Source organism: Tursiops truncatus, chromosome 14, assembly GCF_011762595.2.
Source record: "Tursiops truncatus isolate mTurTru1 chromosome 14, mTurTru1.mat.Y, whole genome shotgun sequence".
Classification (NCBI taxonomy): Eukaryota; Metazoa; Chordata; class Mammalia; order Artiodactyla; family Delphinidae; genus Tursiops; species Tursiops truncatus.
The window spans coordinates 45,599,907-45,625,247 of NC_047047.1; positions in this window are offsets into that span (position 1 = coordinate 45,599,907).

Sequence of the window (25,341 nt, forward strand, 5' to 3'; positions counted from 1 at the left end):
GGTAAGCTGGGATGAAGTGAGAGAGTGTCACGGATATATATACACTACCAAATATAGAATAGATAGCTAGGGGGCTTCCCCAGTGGAACAGTGGTTAAGAATCTGCCTGCCAGTGCAGGGGACATGGGTTCAAGCCCTGGTCCGGGAAGATCCCACACGCCACAAAGCTACTAAGCCCGTGTGCCACAACTACTGAGCCTGCACTCTAGAGCTTGTGAGCCACAACTACTGAGCCCGCGTGCCACAACTACTGAAGCCCATGCACCTAGAGCCCATGCTCCGCAACAAGAGAAGCCACCTCAATGAGAAGCCAACGCAACACAACGAAGAGTAGCCCCCGCTCGCTGCAACTAGACAAAAGCCCACGCGCAGCAACAAAGATCCAATGCTGCCAAAAATAAATAAATAAAATAAATAAATTTATTTTTTAAAATGGCTAGTGGGAAGCAGCCACATAGCACAGGGAGGTCAGCTCGGTGCTTTGTGACCACCTAGAGGGGTGGGATAGGGATGGTGGGAGGGAGACGCAAGAGAGAGGAGATATGGGATTATATGTATATGTATAGCTAATTCACTTTGTTATAAAGCAGAAACTAACACACCATTGTGAAGCAATTATACTCCAATAAAGTTGTTTAAAAAAAAAAGAAACCCCTAAAAGACACAAAGCAGATGGGGTGAGCATGAAGAAGGAGACCATAACCTAAAATATAGGATGAAATGACACCAATGGTGTGTTCCATGCCCAAAAGTGGTGAATGCTAGAAATAGACAAGAACCCAAGGTCGTATAGTAACGTAATTTGATTAAACAAAAAACACAGAAATTCCAGCAAAGAAGTTCAGGCAACCTCTTTCAATCTCCCTTCCTCCTTTTGGGTAGAGGAAGAATCATGGGACTAAATGTTCTTAAGTGGGAGTATCTGGAGCAGTCATATCAAAAAAGAAGAAGAAGAAGAAAAAGAAAGAATAAAAGAAATAGCTGTCCAAGTACCTCACTCATCTCTAATTCTCATTCTCTTTCAAAAACAGTTCACAATACAGCAACAGAAAAACTTCCTGCCTCTTCCCCCAGATAACTGCATACCTACAACAGATAATTTAATAGGAGATACCCATTAAAGATGAGCACAAGTTCAAAAATAAGCACACGTGAAGGCCAACATCATAACAGAGAACACAAACTCAAACTCAAATCACTTAATTTATAATAAAATAGGTATAATTAATATATTCAGAGGATAGAAAGAACATCACATGCAGGTAACAAACAGAGGCCATTATTTTAAGACTGAGAGATTTTGAATAGAGAAGTGGAAATTTTAAACTAAAGACACCAGTAAATGTGCTGGATAGCATACTGGGCAAAGCAAAAGAACAAATTCATGAACTATAAGAGAACATCAAAAAATTCCCTTAGCATGAAGCATAAAGGGAAAAAGAGATGGGAGATCTAGAAGAAACATTAAAAGAAATTGAGAATAAACCTGGATTTTCTGCCATGTGTTAAGCAGGAGTTTTGGAAGGAGAAAATAGTGAGAATGGAAAAGAGCTAATATTTGAATAAATAATAGCATAAAATTTCCCAGAACTGAGGGAAATCAGGAGTCCTCTGAAATTAAAGCATTATAAGTACTAAATGAATAAAAACATCACATCTAGAAACAATGTAATGATATTTCAGAACACCCAGATCAAAGAAATAATAATTTTAGAACTTTTAATAATTATTAACAAACAGATTACCTAGAAGGAAGAGAGTCAGATTAATGTCTGACTTCTCAGCCGCAACGTAAGATTCAAGAAGCCAATAAAGCAGTATTGTCCAAGGACTCAGAGAGGCATAGAAAATATTTGAAGAAACAATGGCTAAGTCTTCCAAATTTATGAAAATTATAAGCCACAAATCCAAGAATTTCACTGAACCTTAACACTGACAGCTTATTTCCTAATGGAAACAATGCAAGTGAGACTACAGTGAAGAAACATCTTTAAAGCACTGAAAGGAAAAACCTCAACCTCAAACTGGATGCGCAACAAAACTTTTTTTTTCAAAATCAAGGTGAAATAAGATTTTTTTTTCAGAAATACAGAAGCTGAAAAAATTCATCACCAGCAGATCGAAGAAATATTATAAAGAGCCATTAAGGTGGAAGGAAAATGAATTCAGATGAAATTATGGATCTACTCAAGGAATAAAGAGTACTGAAAATGTACTGCACAGGTAAATATACAGGATTTTTTTTTTATTTAAATGTCTTTAAAGGACAATATACTATTTAAACAAAAGAATAACAGTATAGCATGGGCTTGATAGCATATGCAGAAATTAAATGTATAAAAACAACACGAAGGCTCGGAGGAGAGAAAGACACTGTTGTAAGGCTCTTATACTACACATGAATTGTTATGAAGTCACTTGAAAGTAGATTGCCTTATGTTAAATATATACAGTAAAAACCCAAAGACAATAGTAAAAATAAATAAATAAAAGCTAATAAGCCATCAGAAGAGATACAAAGGAATAACAAAAAGTATTTAAATACTTAATTTAAAGGAGGCAGAAAAGGAGGGAAAAGGGAGCAAAGAACAGATAGGACAAATGGAATACTAATTCCAAGATGCAGATTTAATCTTGACCATATAAATAATCACATTAAATATAAGAGATTTAAAACCATAAGTAACCACAATAAAGATGTTAAAAAAAAAACCCATAAATAAAATGCAGAGGTTGTTAGATTTCATATTTTATGAAAGACAGAACTTAGTATACCTGCCTCAAATGTTTGTGTATCTAGTAACAAAGCTTCAAGATTTATAAAGCAAAACCTGACAACTGTAAGGAAAGTGGAAAAATAGACAATTATAGTTTGAGATTTAAGAAAATTATTAAGATAAAATCTTTGTGACTTCAGGTTAGGAAAAAATCTTAAGTATAACATAATCCACAAAAGAAAAAATGATAAATTGGACTTTATAAAAAGCAAAATTCTCTTTGAAAGAAACTATTTAAAAACTGAAAAGATATTCCATACAAAGGGAGAAAAATATCTTTACATAGTATATATCTGATAAAGGACTCATAAGAATATCTAAAGAATTCTCAAAATTCAATAACAACAAACCAGTTTTTTTTGAATGGACAAAAGATCTGAACAGACGTTCCAAAGAATGTGCATGAAAGGCAAAAATGCATATGAAAATATTAATATTATTATAGAATAATACTAAATATTAATTATCATAGAAATAAAAATTAAAACCACAATATTACTACATACCTATTCAAATAACTAAAATTAAATAAATTATAGCATGTTTGCTGAGAACGTGAAGAATCTGTCACCCCCATACAGTGTTTATGAGAATGTAAAATAGTACAGCCACTTTGGAAAACAGCTTGCCCGTTTCTCAGTAAGTTAAACATACACATAGCAAATGATCCAGTTGTACAACTTATAGGTATTTAACCAAGAGAATCAAAGCATGCAGCTACAAAGACTTGTACATGTATGTTTTTGTAGCTTTGTTTTTAATTGCCCCAAACTGGAAACAATGCAATGCTCAGCAAGAGGTTAAAAGGACAAATGTGGCACACTCATACAATGGAATCGATTTAAGAATATAAAGTAATAAACTACTGGACATGCAAAAACATGGAGTGAAAGAAACCAGACAAAAAAAGAAAATATACTGTTATTTGATACATGGAATATTTAAAGACTCATTGACCCAGCCCAAATTCCAAAAGTCAAAACTAGTGCTTCAGAGAAGGGCTAAGCTCTCTAGTGGTAAAATCTGAGTACACATGTCCCCTTATTCTTAACTGAGTGTTTAGATTAATTCACCAGATGCTCTGTATTGCTCAACATTTTATATCAGAGAAAGGGAAAATATCCTACTGTGCCATAACTTTATTCAGATTCCAATATCTGAAAAAAAACCCCACCAAAAACTACATCTTCATGGATATTTGTATCAGTTTAGAAATCATGACACTTGCAGTCAACAAAATGTCACAAGACTTTCAGTACAAAAAAATAATAGTGTTGAATCTACCATAATTATGCCATTTCTAATTAAGTATTATATGGAATTATATATATATACATATATGTAAACCCATTGAAATTATATTCTAATACCAAAAGATCAGGAAGTTATACAAATTATTATAATACAACAAACGTAATCATAAGTAATCGACAGAAGTGGAAAACATTATCAGAGTTCAAAAGCGGAGCAGGGAACTTTGTGTTAGAGAGAACAGGAATGATTGAATGAAGGAGATATTTCAGATTGTCCTAAAAAGTGTACCTTTTATTTATTTAAAAATATTACATACTAGTATTAGAAAATCTGGAAAAGCAACAGGAAGAACCATTCCATAATCTCATTCCATAGTAATTTCTCTCTAGTTTCTTGATACAAAATCATTTTTACATTATTACAGTACTAATTAGCATGCATATACTGCTAATCATAAATAATAATTATGTAATCTCTGAAAGTAAAGTTAATGTGTAGTGTGCTTACTGTAAAACATTCTGAAAATAATGAAGAAGAGAAATCACCCAGAATCCCACACACAAAAACACTCTCAGTATTTTGGTATACATTGTCATCCTTTTCACATTCTAGATCTTTTTAATGCATTTGATCTTGTAGTGTACACATTAATTTATATAATTAACAAAGAAGCATTTACTAGTAAAAGAGAATATTTTGAAAGTCTTGCTAATATCTTCCAATGAGAAATCTGCAAATCACTTGGATTATTCTAATATTATAATTTCTATTACTTCCTGAACACCCACTTTGTGTTAGGTACTGTTCTAAGTGCTTTACATGCATTAACTCATATAATAAATGTTTTTACAGACCAAGAAACTGGATATAAAAACGCACAAAACTAATATCAATTATGGTAAGAAAAATGTCCATTAAATGCATTATGTAGTTCAATTTTACGGAAGGAGACAATGAGTTTGTCCATTTTGTGATACAATGGATGCAATTTTTCCATTTTATGTTTCTATTGTGCAAATGGTTTATTTTTTTGTGGGGTGATAGAGAACAGCTCTGGTTATTTTTTAAATGATCATCAAATATAGGAATAAATTCCACCTGAACTGTCAGTAAATAGTGAAGAATGGTAGTTTATTATTATTACTTCCAATGGACTTTCAAAATGTGTATCCTACTTTCTTTTCTATTTACATTATCACTTTTTATTTCATTCTATTGTCAACATTTTCTTTTCAATGTCTTCTTTCCTTATGGTCATTTATACTTTTTTTTTAGCCTCATGCCTCTGCTTTCTGGTCAGGGTTCCATACAAGTTTCTAAACAAATCTTCTATTTCCTGTGATAGATTCTTTTCAAAGTTTAGTTTTCTGGATTCAAAAGTCTTTATAATTCTTCAGGCTGGTGCTTTTTCCTTTGTTGTGTAATATTTTTATGGGCCTTACTGGTTCAATTCTCTTTGCTTGTCTTTGATAGGGATAGGTCTATTCAGACATTGTAATTGGATCCCTGTGTTACTACATGGATATGAGAATAATAAACTCTTACATCATCTTTATTCCACTTACAGAGGATAATATGGGAATTCTGGACCTAAGGCTACATTGTGACCAAAGGCAGGGGAAAAAAGCAGTATTTCAAAGCATCAACTATTTATCTGTATAACCAGAGGATACCTAGCCAATGCAGAAAATGCTGTTGTTTAAAATAAGCTTTAAAGGCCCCCATTTCAGCATCCAGAGACCCCTGGAGATAGTATAAAGGCAGAGGATGACCAAAAAGGATAACAACATTAAACTTTATCACTTTTGTGAGGAGTGTAGGCACATGTTGCTAAATTCCTTTTCTTAATATTGGTCCAGATAGTGCCATTTTAAAGATTTGTCCTTTGCAAAGTTTGTGTGTATATCTCTACGTGTGCTCATGTGTGTGTTGTTGTACGTGTGTTTGGTTTTTTGTGTGAAAGCCTGCACTCATGCAGTTACAGTAAGGTCTGAATTTCAGACATTCGTCATCTGATGAGCACCCACGACATACTAAACAGCGTACGGCACTTCACACTACTTGCGAATCTCAAAGGACTTTGGACTACAAAACCTCCTTGAAACATTCACAGATGCTCCTCCTCCACTTACTATGAGCTTTTATTAGTCCAAACACTCATTTTGGAAAAGGACCTGCCAGGTGTTAATTGTGTCTTAGGCTTTGCATTTGTGGTAATAGATAGAGCTAAGCCCTATGGACAAGTATTAGAAGGTAGTGAAGATTAGCCCTGAGGAAGTTTAAAGAAAGAAGTGCTCTGGGACCTGAGCACAGACACTAAAACCTGGGTGTGTCTATGTAGGGCTGTGCTGTCATACTGTATTTAACATATTTTGTGCTTTCCATTATCAAAGAACTTTAGAATTTTTCCCTCCACCTTGTATCGTAATTCATTTCATTTACTTTCAGTCCTGCAATAGAATTGAATATACCTACTCCCTTACATGCAGAAATTATTAAAATTTAAGAAGCAGAATAGGAAAGGTAAGTATGGCTAGCCTGACTTCTACCCATCTGCTGAGGTTCATGTACAGACACCAGCACTATACCAAGTCCAAGTATTCTAGGTGCTGACCTGCAATAAAATAAGGAGTACTCTACAGCAGACTTTTGAGCAGTGAGGCACAGGTAATTATGGAGAGCCACTGTCTAAGCAACAAGGCTGCACTTTGATGAATATACTAAAATCAGGTAACCATTTGCCATAAGGTAAATGAGTTGGAAGAGCTGGAGCTTGTGGTTTGGCAAGAGCCTATTCTGCATGTCTAGATGCCCTGTCCTGTGAGACGCTAATGCGAATCCATTGTCTATAGGAAGATGGCAAGTTTGTGGGTACTGAATGTGCCTGAATAGTTTGCTAATACCAAAGTGTGGCTTTGCTGGACCAATACGGGATCATCTACTATTCCTAATGAATGTCTATCTCAATATGCCAAGTTTATTAAAACTAAAATCCCCAGAATGTCCTCCTTCCAAGGTTCTTCCTATCTTAGCTATGAAATATCTTGAGAGAATGACACATACTAGCAGGCAATGAATCAGATTAATTCTTCCCTCCAACTATCTGTCCATTTCTTTTCTGGACTTTTGATATTCAGATGGTCTGAAGGATAGAGAAAGGCTATTCTGGATGTGCTAAAAAGTACCTTCAGAGAACAGGGGACTAATGACTGAATTTCCTGTTTGTAACAGACCTCATTTTGCTGGAAAGCAGACTGGCTCAGTAAAAACATAGCAGAGCCTACCAATGGATTGCTTCTATCCCTCCTATTGGTTTTGAATTTAGTGAAAGCCACTCCCTAATTCAGAGATGGTTGGATATCCCTAATTTGGAATTGATTATGTTTTCATCTTTTTTTAATTAGAAAGCTGTGAGAATATCACAGTTAAGAAGTGATAAAAGTCAGGACTAGAACTATGGGAATGTAAGAAGCAGGGAATGGAGATAGGGATATAATTTAACAAGTTGAAGGGCAGAATCTATGAAAATTAATACATAGCAGATAATAACCATGAAGAAGAAAACAATGAAAAAATGTCACTGAGATTTCAAGTCTGAGGCACTAAGAGAATTCTTGTTGCCATTAATGGGATAAAGTCAAGAAGAGAATTTATTTCAGAAGTGAAGGGGGATAATAAAACTATAAAAAATGATTTTGCATAAGTAAAGTCTGAATGATCTGTAAATTTTTCTGAAGCAGGGTTGAGGTAGATGTTTTACTAACCCCATTGGGCTATAGTGACTTTAAAACTATGGATATAAGGAATAATTCATAACAATATATCAGAAGTTCAATCTCTCATCCTTATTTCCAAAGTATTTTTTCCACATGATGATGTAAACATAACTGAAACAGTCAATCAAGAGGTAAAACTGCACAAATCTTCACCTGCCTTCTTTCCTCCCCATATTGCTTTAGATAGGTATTTGACAAAGTCCCCTGCAGTAGAGGCTATGCCACCCAATGAAGAAAAATCCCACCCCCTTTCTGTATTTCCCTATTGCTACCACGTGGTAGATTGCATGTATGTTCTAAATGACATTTTGTTACAATTTTCATCAAGTAAAGAAACTATTTGCTAGGAGAATCATCTTTCAAAATATTGCAAACCCAGTTTCAGAGAAAATCGTCCACATGATTTTCTAAGGTATAGTCCTGGAATAGGAGGCATACTCCTTGCTGCTCTACAAATTACCTAATATTTTAATATTATGAATCATCAACAGAAAAATATCCATACAGAGATAGAAAGTGGATGTTCAATGTTTATTATTGAAGACCTTTGAGCATCAAATACAAACAGACTGATACTTAAAGGAGGCATTCCAGGATTCAGCAAGAGTGACACCATGTCTAATACTGCAGTCTTCCAAGGAGGAAGTAATTTATAGAGCTAAGATGTTATTTCTTTGATATGGTAGCACAATATGATCAATTTTCTTTAAGCTATTTACATTCTCTTTCAAAAATAAATAGGCAAAACAGAAAAAAACTAAAAAAAGAAAAAAGAGAAGACAGATTGGAGATATAACTAAGCCAATAGAAATGTTTATTTAATGGAAGCATCAATGATAATGCAATATTTAAAGAATTCTTTAAGGTTATAAAAATCATCCATTTAAAATAGTGGTTCAACAGACTTCAAATCAGAATACCTACGTTTAAACTCTTGCTTTACATTTTTTTTAAAATAGATTTTTAGCTCCTCTGAACATTAGTTTTCTTATGTATAAAAAGAGGATTATAGAAACCTGTTTCATATATACCCCAAATTCATTGATTCTTCCCTTTCTCCCTCCACTCTTATCTAGTCTACACCACCATTATATTTTGTGTAGATTCCCACAAAAGCATCTTAACTAATTTCCCTGCTTCTATATTTGCTATGCCCACTCCCTCTCCCAGTTTCCACTTTCCACTTAGAAGTTAACGTGAACTTTCCAAAAATATACAAATTGGATCATTTCCCTTCCCTGTGTAAACCATTCAATGTTTTCCATTGCATTTAGAATAAAATCCAAACTCCCTACTCTGACTTAGCTCTTTGACTTTATCAATTACTATGGTTCAACCACAGGTCTTTTCAGTTCTTGGAATTTAATTCCTATCTTAAGGCCTCTGCACTTTATGATCTCTCTGTTTGGAGTACTCCTGGAGTGTTTACATGTCTGGATTTTCTTAGCTAAAATATCACCTCCTCCATAGGCATTTCCAGACTACCTAGTCTACAATCAACTTTAGCCCCCCTCAACCCCAGGAGTTACCTAATATGTTACATTGTATTTTTTCCTCCATAGAATTTACTGTAATCTGAAATGATCTTATTCACTTATTTATTTGCCTATGTATTGATTGCCTTAAGCCATCAGAATCTAATTCCTTATGAGCAGTGATCTTATATAACTAGCACTGTTCAGAATCTAGAACAGTAGCATAAACATAATGCACGCTGAACAAATATTCATTCAATGAATACTCAAAGTGCCACTGTAAAGATAATGTTTGTAAAATTTACCTAGAGTGGGGCTTCCCTGGTAGCGCAGTGGTTGACAGTCCGCCTGCCGATGCAGGGGACACGGGTTCGTGCCCCGGTCCGGGAAGATCCCACATGCCGTGGAGTGGCTGGGCCCGTGAGCCATGGCTGCTGAGTCTGCGCATCCGGAGCCTGTGCTCCGCAACAGGAATTTACCTAGAGTGAACAAAATAAAGATGTGAAACTCACTGTTATGTCTGTTGTAAGGATGTTGTTGAGAACACTATTTGAATTTGTTTTGAGAACTCTGCTCTAAATTCTGAGAACAGTTTTACTCTATACTGGTAATTGTTTTGTTTAAATCACATGGCATTGAGTGTAGTCTGACTGGCAAATTCTTCCTAGAATGTTTAGAAGCATTTTATGGCTCTACGTTTTCCACTCTCATTTTCATTTCAATCCTGTCTCCACTTTGCACCAATTCATATTTTTCTTCTGTAGTCTTACTTTGAATCTACACCATCTTGTTATATTTTATGAAAAATTTTAGCTATCCTAAATCATTCCTAGAATAGAGAGGAAGAATAATGGGGAAAAAAAAAGGAATTCAAAGTCGTAATAGTTAACATTCAGTTAACATAAGTTGAATCTGAATTTGAATGTAAAACTATAATAAGAATTCATAAAATCAAATTAGAATATCTATCACAGCACCTGACACAAAGTAGGCACACAAAATAGTGTTTATTTCAAATGGGACCTATTTAAACTTTAAAGCTTTTGCATAGCAAAGGAAACCTTAAACAGAATGAGAAGACAACCTATGGAATGGGAGGAAATATTTGCAAACGATGCAACAGACAAGGGATTAATTTCCAAACTATACACACAGCTCATACAGTTCAATATTAAAAAAAAAAAAACTAATCAAAAACTGGGCAGAAGACCTAAATACACATTTCTTCAAAGAAGACTGAGAGATGGCCAACAGGCACATAAAAAGATGTTCAACATTGCTAATTATTAGAGAAATATAAATCAAAACTACAATGAGGTATTGTAACTGAAAGTGGGGTCCGGCTGCTTGATGCTTCAAAGCCAATAAAAAGGCAAGGTTGGTGGAAAGGAAAGTTTGCTTTATTTTGGATGCCGGCAACTGGTGTGGGTGTGGGAGGAAGGGCCTGGATGGCGGGTGGACTCCTGTCCAAAGGCCGACTCCCCCTGTCCTACAACCAGTGGGCAAGAGCTTTTATAGAAGGAGGGAGGGGGCTACATGCAGAAACAGCACAGTCAACTCTGACAGTCATCTTGCAATTGATCATGTGGTGGTCTGACCAGTGTCATCTTGATTGTTTTAGGTACAATTAGTCTTCAATTTGAGGGTGGGTTAGTTCCATTTCCTTGAGGCCAATTCTTGGAATTGTGGCAGCTTATGGCATGGCTACAGCGTGGTCATCATGTAGTTAACTTCTTCCAGCTGGTGGGGGTTTCAGTACCTACAAGACAGCTCATAGGATATGGCTCAGAATATTATCTGCAGCCCTTGAGAAGGAACTAAAGGTCCTTGACTTTGCTTAATGACTATATTATTATTTAGTCTTGTTGGACTGTTTTCCTTTGTTTCTGTGTTTTCTCACTTCTGATTAAACTTATTATTTGGCTAAACTTTTTCCACAGAAAATAGGCAGGTTGAGGATGTGGCGGGGAAGGACCATTGGGCCCTGCTCTGTTTCAGTATCACCTCACACTGTTCAGAATGGCCATTATCAAAAAGTCTAGAAATACAAATGCTAGAGGGTATGGAGAAAAGGGAACCCTCCTACACTGTTGGCGGGAATATAAATTGGTGCAGCCACTATGGAAACCAGTTTGGAGGTTCCTTAAAAAACTAAAAATAGGGCTTCCCTCGTGGCGCAGTGGTTGAGAGTCTGCCTGCCGATGCAGGGGACACAGGTTCATGCCCAGGGGTTCGTGCCCTAGTCCGGGAGGATCCCACATGCCGCAGAGCGGCTGGGCCCGTGAGCCATGGCCGCTGAGCCTGTGCATCTGGAGCCTGTGCTCCGCAACGGGAGCAGCCACAACAGTGAGAGGCCCGCGTACCACACACACACACAAAATAACCCTAAGCTAAAAATAAAGTTACCATATGATCCAGCAATCCCACCCCTGAGCACATATCCAGAAAAGACGAAAACTCTAATTTGAAAAGATACGTGCACCCTAATGTTCATAGAAGAACTATTTATAGTAGCCAAGACATCAATGCAACCTAAGTGTCCATTGACATGTGAATGTATAAAGATGTGCTATGTATATAGAATGGAGTATTACTCAGCCATAAAAAAGAATGAAATAATGTCATTTGCAGTAACATGGATGGACCTAGAGATTATCATACTAAGTGAAGTAAATCAGAAAGGAAAAGCCAAATATCAAATATCACTTGTATGCGGAATCTAAAAAAATGATACAAATAAACTTTTTTACAAAACAGAAACATACTCACAGACATAGAAAACAAACTTATAGTTACCAAAGGGGAAAGTTGGGAGGGGATAAATTAGAATTTGGGGCTTAACAGATACGCTCTACTATAATATAAAATATATAAACTCAAGGACCTACTATATAGTACAGGGAACTATATTCAATATCTTATAATAACCTATAATGGAAAAGAATCTGAAAAAGTATATATATGTGTGTATATATATATATATATATATATATATATATATATATATAAACTGGATCACTTTGCTGTACACCTGAAACTAAAAACATTGTAAATCGACTTTATTTCAATTAAAAAAAATTTTAAAATAAAAAATAGTGTCTAATTTTTTCACACCCTATAGGATTTATAATTTAAATAGCCATTTATTCAGTCTAAACCTATATAATGTCATGATAACTGCAAAATAACTTGTTACATGTGAAGAGGAGATAAAATAAATTAGCCCTCCTTCTCTTCCTGTTTGAGCATAATATCCAGTAGGAAGATGAGACATAAAAGCAAATACTTTAATACAGGATACAGATTACTCTTGGCAGCCCCAACTTCAGTATGCTTGCCATTTTCAGAGCTTCTAAGAGATGTGTCTCAATCAGTAGCTGTATTGGAATTAGAGGATACACATGGCCAAAGCCGATTGGTTTGCATTGGCTTTTGGTCCAGAGGCAGTCTATCTAAACCATAGTTTGGCCAGTTCTATATAAAGTGGTCTTGAGGAAAAGCTCTGGCAAAAGGAGGAATGGTGACTAACTTGGTTAGTCAGATCCTATGTCTGGATCATTTTGAATTTGAGACAGGTAACATAAAGGAGTGGTGGCTGTAGTCAAAGGACGCAGAGAGAACTTGAGTTGCAGGGATTAGTCAAGACCTTTCAGTGAGAGCACAGACTAAGAATCAGAAAGATTCTGGGATTGAGAAGACAACCAGATACTTGTACTACGAGAATAACTTTCTCTTCACAGTTTCAGACCATCTCATATTCCTGAGACTGTGGAGAAATTTTTAGGTTTATATAAGGGATTGCTGCATAGACAGGATTTCTGTCTTTCTCCCAAATAAATTCACATTTTAAAAACATTTTTTACACAATTTTTAAAGGTTACACTCCATTTACAGTTATTACAAAATATCGGTTATATTCCCCATGTTGTATAATACATCCTTGTAGCCCATCTTACACCCAATAGTTTGTACCTCCCACTCCTCCACTCATATACAGCCCCTCCCTCACCACTGGTAACCACTAGTTCTCTGTATCTGTGAATCTGTTTCATTTTTGTTATATTCACTAGTTTGGTTTTTTTAGATTCCACATATAAGTGATGTCATACAGAGTTTGTCTTTCTCCGACTTATTTCACTTAGCATAATGCCCTCCGAGTCCATCCGTGTTGCTGCAAATGGCAAAATTTTCTTCTTTTTTATGGCTGAACAGTATTCCATTGTGTGTGTGGGGAGGTATATATATATACATATATATACACCACATCTTCTTTATCCATTCATTTGTTGATGGACACTTAGGTTGCTTCCGTATCTTGTCAATTGTAAATAATGCTTCTAGGAACATTGGGGGTGCATGTATCTTTTCCCCACTCCTTCCAGAGGAGGGTTAGAAGGGAAGGAAGAAAAGATAGAGGAACCAAGTGCTTCCCGTGGAAGCAAGGGAGGCTCTGTAGGAAGTCAGGAAGAGCAGGGACATACAGAAGGAAAGTCAATGTTTACATGGGACCTATGGAAACAGAGGCTGGCTGGCCAGCCTGCTTACTCCAGGGTAATGGAGGGCAGCACCCTCCCCCTTTAGGATCTGAGGTGCTATCCATTCACTCTCTTCCTCAGTTAATCTTAGAGCTTCCTATTCCGTGTTGGGTTTTGAATGCCCCCTCCAGTGGAAGGGTTTGTTCTGCATCCAAATGCATTCTCAGGGGCTTTTTCTAAAAGAGCAAAAAGGGACCTGGGGATAGGGTGTCTGAAGGTTAAGGTCGCAATAGGTATCCTCTTCTTCTTTGTAAATAGTATTTTTATACTCCACCCTTGCCAGCTCAGTCTTTATACATGGAATTCCCCAAATGGAATTTTGAGGGTTGTCAGAACAGAACAGAATGGTTTTCTGTTCTTCCCCCAAGTGGGTGAGCATGGGAGAAAATTCACATTTTTTGAGGTAACCCAAATGAGCCTCTGTTCTTTGAACCTAAATACGTTAACGAAAATAAGGATATTCCACCCCGTTGACATACACGGAAGTGAAGAGGTGACTTGGCTAAAATTCGGCAAAAGAGTGTACATTAGAACTGCTCTAATTGAAAAATAAAATACTCTTGGAAAGACATTTGCTTCCTCCATGAAAACCCTGTAAAGATGTATATGTCTGAAAAAACATTCTAAGACTAGAAAAGACTTTAGAAGTTACCAAATCTAATCTCCCCCACAGTTCACAAATCCTGCCTGAACCCAGGCAGATGATCAAGCTCTCTGTTTAAATACTAAACTTTCAGGGACTATTTTACCCTATTCATATGGTAGCCCTTGCCCTGTTGTGAAAAGCACAGCTATGTGCTAATTGTGAGAAAGCTTTTTCCTATGCTGTGTTAAATCCCGTCTTCCTTTAACTTATATCAATTAGTCCTTGCCTACCAGAACAACAAACACTACTCCTCACCTACACTGACAAATTTCTAATTTTTGAAGGTAATTGGAAAGTTCTCATAATTCCTTACTTTTATAAGGTAAACAGCCCCTCCATTAGGCATTCTCAAATAACCTCAAATAATATAGTTCCCTAATCCCTCCTTATCCTGTCCCATTCCACTCTGGTTGCTTGCTGATTTATCACTGAGCAAAGGCAAACAAAACTGATACAACTGCATATTTTTCTACATTCATATTAATAAGCTTTCAAACATACTAATTTATTCCATGAAAGGTAAAAATTCCATTTTTTACATCTGTATACTTTATCTTCATATTCCATGGTAGGCATAATGCAAGACACAGGGATGTTCAAATCCTACTGCTTGTTTGCAAGGAGGTTATATCAAGTTTAGAGGATACCATTACCTCTCCAGGATCTGTCTCTTTTACATCTCTATCATCTCTATGGATCATGTCACTTTACTCAAGAGAAAAATCAGTAGTAGAGAGTGATTAATAAGAAAGCAACAAATTTGGGTGCAAGTAGACCAAGAAACACTGAGGTTTTTATGAAAGTATGATTGTAGGAGACCTCCAAACTTCCCCCTGGAGGATTACTGAACATATTGAGCATTTTTCCTTGATTTTAATTTAGGCTGCATTCCCATTAGAAATTCTACTTAACTAGGGCATTTGTTAAAAGTCCATAATGTTAAGTCAATGGAAAAATTCCAGTAGTATTCTATTAGATTTTTTGTGTTAACATTGCACATTTTTTAGAAATACATTAGATATTCTTATTAAAAGTTATAACTATCACAATCCAAATCTCTATTTCAAACAGCAAAATTACTTTTATTCTTAATTATTCAATGAAGAGCTATAAATGTACAATTCATTTAGAAGTTATTTAGCATGTGGTGTACTTGGCTGCTATGACAGAAGAAACAGTGCACATTTTCTCAAAAGGAAGTGAAGATATAGCTTGATTTTTAGTTCAGAAACTAAGAGGATGGTTCTTTATCTTCATTATAATGATGTAAGATGCACAAGCCTATGGTATGTCTTTTTTAAAAATATAATAAAGCATTTTAAAAATGTATTTATTTGTTTATTTTTGGCTGCGCTGGGCCTTCCCTGTTGTGCATGGGCTTTCTCTAGTTGGGGTGAGCGGGAGATACTTGGCTACTCTTCGTTGCGGTGCGTGGGCTTTTCATTGCGGTGGCTTCTCTTGTTGCAGGGCACAGGCTCTAGGCATGAGCTTCAGTAGTTGTGGCATGCAAGTTCAGTAGTTGTGGCACATGGGCTTCATGGCTCTGTGGCATGTGGGATCTTCCCGGATCACGGATCGAACCCATGTCCCCTGCATTGGCAGGTGGATTCCCAACCACTGTGCCACCAGGGAAGTCCCTGGCATGTCTTATAGCACCAAAATATTACAATATTTATTAATATGCTTATCTTGGGCATTATAGAGAGAAATTATTTGAATACATGACACTATATTCGAATTTTCATATAAATATTTTGATAGCATGATTGGTAGTGACATGCCTGGTTTCCTACTCTTAGGCCTTTCTTATACCTTAGCTCTAATCAATTCTAATTACAAAGTCATATGTTTATATTTATTTATAAATTGTATACATTTATTACTCTTAACATACCATTATAAAAAGAACAAGAATAAAAATTTAAAGAATTTGATAAACATGAAATAAACAATATTTTAAATATATATTTGCTTTTTATATATCATTGGTACAAGTTGTTTTGTCCTTACAGTTGGTAAGAACATCTTGAGTGAACAATGTGATTGACTGTGTCCTTCTTTTTTTTTTTTTTTTTTTTTTTTTTTTTTTGCGGTACGCGGGTCTCTCACTGCTGTGGCCTCTCCCGTTGCGGAGCACAGGCCCCGGACGCACAGGCCCAGCAGCCATGGCTCATGGGCCCAGCTGCTCCGTGACATGCGGGATCCTCCCGGACCGGGGCACGAACCTGCGTCCCTTGCACCTGGCAGGTGGACTCTCAACCACTGCGCCACCAGGGAAGCACAACTGTGTCCTTCTTGATCAGAGTAGCATCTTATTTACTCATCATTTGGCTTCAAGGAACTCCTATACTAACAGTAGAAATGCAATCTCTGTGATTTTCCTTTTGTTTACTTATACTTGCATTGTTCTTTCATCTTTTTTAAGAGTTTCTTTGCCGAAACTTATTTTAGGAGAGTTAGTTTAATTAAAACCCGAGAGTATAATCCATAAATCTATTTTGCCAGGCTGATGTGGGATCACAGTGTATTCTAAGGCACAGAATGTAAACAAGGGCAAGAAGGAAGGTGTGGATTGAGGCCCATGAATCAGTATTTTTAAATGAATCCTCCAGAGGATTCATAGTTTTCAAAGCACATTCTGAGATACTACTTCAGACTCTGGAATCAATCAAAACTTCAGACTAACTCAAAAGTTTTCGAGTTAAGTGCTTGGGTATCTCAGCAACAAAGCATGTTTGCTTATAGTTTTGGACTGATTTCACTCTTCAATGAAAATAAATGCACTTCTGTCCTTTCCCTGTGAAGCCAAACAACAATCCGATATCTCAGTCTAAGAAGCAGCTCTTCTTAAGGTTTTCAACCTTCATTCTGTCCTCCCTGATGCTGACCGTACTCTGGCTGGATAGCTGCATGTTATCTATCGCCTTCTTGCTGTGTTCTGCAACAACTCCCACTTGCTGAACTTCCATGATCCCCCACCCCACACTGAGGTAGAAAAGAGACCTAAAGTGATTTAGGTGTCTAATGTGTGTGAGATATAATTTTAGGCATTTACATTGATTATCTCAAGTAACTTTTATAATATTGCTAATAGGTAGGTGTTCTTATCCCTATCTTACATAGGAGTAAATATAGGTTCTGAGAGCTTAAATAAATTCAGTCATTCAGGCAGTTAAGTGGCAGAGCCACTGTGCCTGATTCAAAACTCTTTGTTCTTCCAGTTTATTGGAAGATTGGGACTGACATATACACACTACCATATATAAAATAGATAAGTAATAAGGAACTACTGTGTAGCACAGGAAACTCTACTCAATACTCTGTAATGGCCTATATGGGAAAAGAATCTAAAACAGAGTGGATATATGTATATGTCTAACTGATTCACTTTGCTGTACACCTGAAACTAACACAACATTGTAAATCATCTATACTCCAATAAAAATTAAAAAAACAAAACAAAACTCTTTGCTCTTTCAAAGACGCTATCCTGCCTACCCATCAGTCTTTCCCTACCTGGACAGTCCTAAAACCCACTAAGCTATGTGCTCCTTTCAGTCCTTTCAACAATAAGAACAAGCTCCTTTCTAACATAATTCTAAAATTAAAAGAAAAATGCTGGTAAAAGAGAAATCTTGTATTTACGAACGCAGATATTTTCTTATGGCTACGTATTAGACATATCACATTTACTTCCACTTTAGCCATTCTTCAAATTTAGAATGGGAATGTGATAAATACCTATCTCTTGAAAAGGAAATGAAATCTAATCTCTTTACCACCCATATGTGTGTGGTTATCTCATAATGGCAACCAAAGCAATAAGTAAAGCAGGGAAAAAATCACAGGTTTTGAGTTAGCAAAGTTGAACTTTAATCCACCCATGACTTAACATTAGTAAACCTAAACAAGTTATTTTACTCCACAAGTTGAAAAATCATTACCTATAAAATGCAGATTAGAACATATATCAGAGTTATTATGGGGATTAAATGATAGCATATCTAAAGTAGCTAGAAAAACTAACAATAGGAAGCATGTTTAGAAAAAGAATCAAGGGCATGGGAGAAAATTCATGATAATATATAAAGTGCTGACTTGATATTTTTGCCAATACTGTAAAAACATGGAATTTATTGATCATTTTAATCAGTGCTTAATTAGCTCCTGTTCAAATATTGAGATACTTATACCTATTTAGGTATAGCCTCTTTACTGATTCCTAAGTATAAATCAGAAAAAAATAAATTGTAACTCTCTTTCCTTAAAAAAAAACTACTCCCTGTGGCTTCATGCTATGTGTTTAAGATTTATTACAACAAATATATGAGCTCCTGGACAGCTCAAGAAATAGAATCCTTTCTCTTTGTCCTCTAATTCACTGCATGGGGAAGACCCATTTTCATTAACCAAATAAACAAGGAATGGTCAGCAGAAACACTAATCTTAAGCATGCTTAGAAAATGAGTCAAGGGCATGGGTGAAGATTAATAATTAGCATTAGGTCCCAGTGGAGAGAGTGAGACCATGAGCTGGAGATAATTGTCAGGAACAAGTAATGAGGAATGGGCCCAGAAGCAGAATGTAGCACACGGTAAGAGGTAAAAGCACACTGCAAAATATAATTTGTATATAGTGCAAAGAAAGCAAGATTAGTACGTACGAGCTCTGTGACATGGGGATAAGCACATGATTTGAATAGAATGAAAAACTAGGCCCTGCAAACACACACACACACAGAGTTTACTATTGAAATAAAAGGACTATGTAACACCATTTAAAAGATAATCCAAATATTTGCTAGAACTCATAAAAATACCATTTTTCTGTTGTTTGTCTTCATTTATATATTGCTGTGATTCCCATGCTTTGTCATTGTCTATGATTTACAGGATTAAAGTAATTTGACTGAGCTCCTACTACAGGCCAGCCTTCCTTTCAGTAACAGTCTACACTTCTGTTTTGTAATCAGTGCTTACTACAACTATGATCTATGTATTCCTTTTCTATTTTCCCACTTCTATTGATGAAATAGACTGAAAGATTTCTTGACTTGCCCAAAGTCACACAAGCTACCAAGTTCTGATGGAGCCTCAAACCCATCCTCTTTCAAATGTTTTATACTGCCTAATTATATTTGTGTATTATAAAGAAAATACATGTTTATAGTAATAACCTCAGAATAAAGGTGACCATCCAAATAGGTGTATTCTGGAGAGTAAAGATGCTTTGTAATAATTATACCAGAACAACAGGAATAACGCAGGACTCTAAAAGCAGGACAAAAGGTCATGACAGCAGATTATTTCCAGAAGTTATTACAGCAATCCCTTTTTTTTTTTTTACAGTGTGACTTGGCTACTGCTCCCATCCATTCTTCCCTCCCCTTGAATCTGAGCTGGCTCTTTGAGTTTCTTTGACCCAAAAATGTGACAAAAATGACATTCTAGGATTTCTGATTCTTGGACACTAAAGACCTTGAAGCTCCAATTTTATCTTCTAGGATGACAGCTGCCATATAAAGAAGTTTGGGCTCTCTAGCTAAAGGCCCTGGAAAATAAGGGGGAAAAGGCCACATGGAAGTGAACTAAAGCCCCACATGATTGAGCCCACTGGTAACCCAAGAAGAAGGATGCCCAGTCACCCCAGACAGCTCCCAGCCTTTTGGGCTTTCCCAAATGAGACACCAAACATGAGAATGAGGCCATCTTGGATCCTCTAGTCTCAATGAAAGCCATCCTAGGTGACACCATGTGGAGCAGAGATGAGCGATTCCTACTAAGCCCCATCTAAATGTCTGATACTTAGAATCATAAAGAATACTGTAGTTGTTTTAAGCCACAGTGTCTTGGGGTTCTTTTATTTCTTTCAAGGCCAACTCAAACCCCACCTCCTCTTTCATGTCTTCTCCAAATACTCCAATCTGTTTTGAACTTGTTTGTTTTCATTGGTCAGATGTGACTTCCTACTTTGTATGATTTAATGTTTATGTCTATGTCTATGTATCATTTAGGATAAAAACTAGCTGCAAGTAACAGAATATACAATTTAAATGGCTTAATCATATAGGAATTTAATTTTCTTATCTTATCAGATATGTGAAGATAGGAGATTACTGGCATTTGGCATTTGTTTATCTTCTTAACCATGTCAGGGACATTTTTCAGTTCTCTTAGCCTTTTCTTCATGCTCACAAGCATAGACACAACCATTACAACTTAATTCAATGAAGGAAGAAAAACAGTATTAATTATCTCTCTCCATTTTTAATCAAAATATCTAAATCTTTCCCTTCATTCTTTTGTATATGGATATCCAGTTTTCCCAACACCAGTTTTTGAAGAGACTGTCTGGTCTAGGCACCCCTGTTTCTGCATTGTCTAGTCTAGGCATCACTAAGATCATTTGCCCATATACATGAGTCAGAAATGTGTCAATGTATCACTTTCCAAACGTGTATAGTAGAGGCAGACAAATAAGGAGGAGACTGGAAATCTCCCAAATGTTGTATAAAATATCCTCAAGAGTCTGCTATGATCTCTACCACAATAATGACTGCATTACAAGACAAATAATAAGCACCAAACACATGCTGTTTTCAATCAATGAAAATATAGTGATCTACTACTTTGTGTCCAAAGCAATACTGTGAAGTAGTCTGAGTAAAGTCAATGACATTGACGGTTCTGGAAAATTATATATTTAATAATAATAATAAAATTAAGACTAAGACAAAAATTTATCACATATATTTCCCCAATGAGTTCATATGGAGAAAGGGAGTAGAGAGAATATTTCATTAAACCACAGAACTACATAAACCAAATTATATAATTAACAAAATAACAGAGCTAAAGGCAGTACATTGATTCATGAGGGGAAGCCAGGAAAAAACAGAAGCAACAGGAATAAACTTAAACTTAATATAAAAAAAAAATGTCCCCAAAACCCTAAAATAATGTGGTAAATCAGAAAGCAGTGCTGGAAAACAAACAAACAACAACAAAAAATACTAAGGGACACAGTCAAAACAATGAAACAAAGATCACAGAACATTTTACTAGAGAATATGACAGACAAGGAACATGACCGCTGAGCTGTTGTCTGAATTAAACACATTTCCTTCTCAAGAATAGTCATCTATAATTTCTCTTATATGAGGAATGAGGCAAGAATGTCCACTCTCACTATTTCTCTTCAACACAGTATTAGAAGTCCTAGTCAGAACCATTAGGCAAGAAAAAGAAATAAAAGGTATACAAGTTGGAAATTTAGAAGTAAAATTATTTATTTTACATATGATCTTCTTTGAGAAAACCCTAAAGATTTCACACACATGAAAACTGTTAGAACAAATGCATTCAGCAGATATACAGGATACAAAATCAACATACAAAAATTAATTGCATTCCTGTACAGTAAAAATGAACAATCCAAAAAGGAAATTAAGAAAACAATTCCATGTATAATAGCATCAAAAAGAATAAAACACTTAGAAATAAACTTAACCAAATATAGAAAAGACTGGTATGTTGAAAATTACAAAAACTGCTGAAAGAAATTAAAGAAGATACAAATAAATGGAAAGACATTTTGTGTTCATGGATTGGAAGACAGCATTGTTAAGATATCAATACCACACAAAGCAATCTAAAGATTCAATGAAATCCTTATCAAAATTCCAACACCATTTGGGGGCAAAAATAGAAAGAAAAAAAAATCCTAAAGTTCATGTGAAATCTCAAGAAACCCCAAATAGCCAAAACAATCTTTAAAAACAACAACAAACCTGAAGTCTTAACATTTCCTGATTTCAAAACACATAACAAAGCTATAGTAATCAAAACAGTGTAGTACTGGCATAAAAACAGATATGTACACCAAGGGAACAAATTAGAGATTCAGAAATAAATCCTCACATATATGATCAGTTGATCTTCAGTAAGGTTGCCAAGACCATGCTATGGTGAAAGAATAGGCTCTAACAAATGGTAATGGGAAAACTGGATATCCACATGCCCAAGAATTAAGTTGGATCCTCAACATACACAAACATACATACACAAAAATTAACTCAAAATGAATTAAAGACCTAAACATAAGGGCTAAAACTATAAAATTCCTATGGTAAAATATAGGGAAAAAACTTCACGACATTGGACTTGGCAAAGATTTCTTAGATATGACACCAAAATTACAGGCAGCAAAAGCAAAAATAGACAAATGAGATGACATCCAACTTTAAAACTTCTATGCAGCAAAACAAACAATCAACACAGTGAAAAGGCAACATAGGGAATGGGAGGAAACATTTGCAAATCTTGTGTCTGATAAGGGGTTAATATCCAGAATATATCAAAAACCCGTACAACTCAACAACAAAATAACCTGACTTAAAAATGGGTAAAGAATTTGAATAGACATTTCTTGGAAAAACATATACAAATATCCAACAAGCATTTAAAAAATATTTAACTAATCCTTGATTAGTGATAATAGTACTGATCACTAGAGAAATGCAAATCAAAACCACAGTGAGATATCGCCTCAGACCCATAAGGATGGCCACTATTAAAACTCTCTCTCTCTCTCTCTCTCTCTCTCTCACACACACACACACACACACACACACACACACACAGAAAATGACAAGTGTTGGCAAAGATAGGAAGAAAATTCAAACCCCTGTGCACTGTTGGAGGCAATGTAAAATGGTGCAGCCACTACAGAAAACAATATGGAGTTTCCTCAAAAAAGTAAAAATAGAACTACCATATGATCTAGCAATCGCTCTTCTTTTTTTTGGTTATATATCCAAAAGAAATGAAAGCAGGGTATGAAAGAGGTATACGCATATCCATATTTATTGCAGCTATTCTCAGTAGCCATGATATGGAACCACCCAAACATTCATTGACAAATGTATGGATAAAGAAAGTGTGGTGTATACACACAATGAAATATTATTCAGCCATGAAAAAGAAGGAAATTCTGTTACATGCTATAACATGGATGAACCTTGAGAACATTATAAGTGATATAAGGTGGTCATAAGGACAAATACTTTATGATTCCACTTAATTTGAGAATTCTAAAGTAGTCGAGTAGAAACAGAAAGTGGATTAGTGGTTGTCAGGGGCTCTAAGGAGTTAGAAATAAGTTGTTCAATGGGTACAGAGTTTCAGTTTTACAAAATGAAAAAGCTCTAGAAATCTGTTTTGCAATGTGAATATGGTTAACACTATTAAATTGTACACTAAAAAATGATAAAAATGGTAAATTTTGTTATGTGTTTTTTACCACGATTAAAAATAAAAATAGTCATCTATGTTTTATCCTGTTTTATCATCATGAAGCATGTATCCTGATTAAAAGAAGAAATTTATTTCTCTCTTCCTATATTACACCTATAGCAACTATCTGAAGGTAAGTTATTACCTTTAGAATTAACTGCTCATGAAGTTCACCTTCATTAACAATTACATTTGAACTCTTTTCTCAGTATTACCCAGTTGTATCATAGTGGCAGATTTCCCTGTGAAAACTGGGCTGTTCTCTTCCTCAAGCCAGGTATTTTCATTAAAAGATGAGAGAGAGAGAAAGAGAGAAAGAAAGAGGAAGAGAGAAAGAAGTTTTTGAACTGATTAGTTAGTCTTGGCTATTTCTACAATAAAATATTTTAATAAGAAACAGCAATAGGAGTACTATTAGATTACTCATTGCTTTGAGGTTAGAAAGCCTATGATTTCCCTATTGAGAACTAGTTCTACTTACTGGATGATGGGAATTTACACCAAAGTCAAAGAGCTTCACTAAATTTTTTCATTAATTAAAGAACTTAATTATCAGCCATTGCAGTAATTTCTCCTCTTAAATGATAACAAATCCCTAATATACTTGGTTGGTTTATCTGTACCGTTGTTTCCTTAGAGTTGTGATCATTATTTTAGAAATTAAATTCTCAGTCTCAATCTTTGCATTTATAATTTTTTCTTTAAATTGTGACCATGACACACAGCTTGCAAGATTTTAGTTCACCTACCAGGGATTGAACCCAGGCCATAGCAGTGAAAGCACACAGCCATAACCACTAGACCGCCAGGGAATTCCCTAAAACATCTTCTACTATTGCGGTTGGAAAAGTATGTTCTAAACGTATTCTAATCTGGAAGCAAAGTGGAAATCACAGGAGTATTTTATCAAGAATTATGAGATTGGAAATTAGCTAAAAAGTGCCAAGTATTCAGATGCTATCATATAAGTGGATTTTGGCATCATTTCTGCCACACTGAGTGAATTAGTAATCTGAATGTTTTTAGGGAGAGGGGTTGAATGTGAGGATACTTGAAAAGATGAGTTCAGCATAACCAAATATAAAGTGATAAGACACAAGAGGAGACTTCAACAAAACAGCAGATGAGACCAAACAGAAATACATTTCCCAGAATTCCCCTCCCTGTTTAATCCCAGATGGGTGTTGTCCACAAGAGACATTTTTATGAGATTCAGATGATGAATGTGAAGCAGTAGCCACCCATTTTTATGCTGTGAAGGTTGATGTAGAGCATCAGGCACATGTAGTAGCTCAGGAATGAATTAGGGCAATAACTAGACCAGCATCCTCCATCTCCCGTCTACATCCTCCCCTTCAGTTCTTTTGATTTTGGAGCCAACACGTGTCCTTGTGGCGAAGAGCCCTACCTTCTCCCCCAGGTGATCCACCAAGCCAAGGTTACAGGTGATGAGAGACACACCTGGGTCCCAGATATACTCATGAGTTCTAGTTACTGACTTTTTCCGCATCCTGTTTTTCTTCCTGAGTGCCAGTCTGGCTGACCAAAACGGCTTCAGAATTCACACTAGACAGAGAAGCCTAGA